Consider the following 2274-nt stretch of genomic DNA (forward strand, 5'->3'; position numbering starts at 1 on the left):
TGTATTAGATCTTCTTGTAGATAGAAAACCTTTTTAAGTTAGTATGATGTATATTTTCTGTATAATAATATTATGACAAATTAGACGTCTTATAAAAGGGGAACTTTAATTTTTACAAATGGTTTTCAGTTAGTAAGTAGTTCCTGTGTAGTGAGTAATCTCACTAAAAAAGTTACTGTCGTTACAACTGGGAACCTCCCAATACCTTCCTGGTAGGATACCAAATGATAAACAATAGGAACTGCAAAGGTGAGCCAGTGTGCAGCATACCAGGAAGAGATTATTTTTGAAAAGTACCTACCAATAGTACAGGAGACAGAAAAGCAATGCCTGGTTGAGAACCAGTTATTTTGCATATTGTTGTACCAACAAGGTGTCTATTCCCAGCTTCATTCCTTACAGATCCAACAAGAGTAAGATAGATTGACTTCATTAGAACCAGGTGTTTTCTTCTGTGTGTTGGATAATTGTCATGACAGTATAGTTTTTTTTTATAACAAGATGTTCTCTTGCCATTAGTTAAAAGATTATTGTATAAAACATTCACATAGATCAAATTGGGACTCTGCAGACTCTTAATAAAAGCACAAAAACACGTCACATTAACAAAAACACCACCATGGCCCCTCGATAAGGCATCTAGCACATTGCACAAGCTGTCTGAGGACACCTTTAACTTAGTAGACCTCTATCTAATCAAAGAGGGCTTCCCAGATGTCTCAGTAATAAAGAATCTGCCTGCCAATGCTGGAGATGCAGGGTTGATCCCTGGGTCAGGAAGATTCCCTGGAGAAGGAAAGGGCAACCCACTCCAGTATTCTTGCATGGAAAATCCTATGGACAAAAGAGCCTTGTGGGCTATAGTCTATGGGGTCACAAAGAGTAGGACATGACTCAGTGATTTAACAACAACAACACACATCAAAGAACTCCTGTAGGTTGGTTTTACACGTTAGAGGAGACACAAAGAAGACATAGAGTCTTGGTCTTCAATATGCTCAGAATAGAATAGAGTTGTCCCTGGTTAATTTCTGTATTTTTATAAACAAAATTTCCAAAGAAAACATTCTTATTTGTTCATTTGTTCACTGAAGAAATCATTGTATGTCTTTTATGTGTACTAAGCATTGTTCTGATGTCACAGAGTACAAGCATTTAAAAGTCACTGCCCCTGCCCTCCAGGCTCAAGCTTGCAGGACTCCTCGCCCCATGGAGTCATGGCATGTGAGTCATCCCTCCAGCATCAGATCATGACGACACATGTGAAATGTTGTCCAACAGCACCAGAGTCCATCACTCCCTCCCTCCTTCCATGCCTCCCTTTGTTGATTAGCTTTGGATCTGATGATGTATGCCTTCCAACCTGAAAAAGCATGATTTCTATCAATATTTGTCATATAATGGGGAGGATTGATATAATGACATCCCTCACTAGTACACAGCACTGTTTGGATCATCGTGCTCTTTGTGGTCCAGATACTCTTGAACAATGGAAGGACATAGTCTCAGGAGATTATACTTTTAAAATATATTGGTGTATGTGTATATATATATATATATTTAAAACTTTTTAAAAAGTTTAAAAAATATATCAGATCAGATCAGATCAGATCAGTCGCTCAGTTGTGTCCGACTCTTTGCGACCCCATGAATCGCAGCACGCCAGGCCTCCCTGTCCATCACCAACTCCCGGAGTTCACTCAGACTCACGTCCATCGAGTCAGTGATGCCATCCAGCCATCTCATCCTCTGTCGTCCCCTTCTCCTCCTGCCCCCAATCCCTCCCAGCATCAGAGTCTTTTCCAATGAGTCAACTCTTCACATGAGGTGGCCAAAGTACTGGAGTTTCAGCTTTAGCATCATTCCTTCCAAAGAAATCCCAGGGCTGATCTCCTTCAGAATGGACTGGTTGGATCTTCTTGTAGTCCAAGGGACTCTCAAGAGTCTTCTCTAACACCACAGTTCAAAAGCATCGATTCTTCGGTGCTCAGCCTTCTTCACAGTCCAACTCTCACATCCATACATGACCACAGGAAAAACCATAGCCTTGACTAGCCTGACCTTTGTTGGCAAAGTAATGTCTCTGCTTTTGAATATGCTATCTAGGTTGGTCATAACTTTCCTTCCAAGGAGTAAGCATCTTATAATTTCATGGCTGCAGTCACCATCTGTAGTGATTTTGGAGGCCAGAAAAATTAAGTCTGGCACTGTTTCCACTGTTTCCCCATCTATTTCCCATGAAGTGGTGGGACCAGATGCCATGATCTTTGTTTT

The sequence above is a fragment of the Bison bison genome, unplaced genomic scaffold, assembly GCF_000754665.1.
Source record: "Bison bison bison isolate TAMUID 2011002044 unplaced genomic scaffold, Bison_UMD1.0 scf7180017861047, whole genome shotgun sequence".
Taxonomy (NCBI): Eukaryota; Metazoa; Chordata; class Mammalia; order Artiodactyla; family Bovidae; genus Bison; species Bison bison.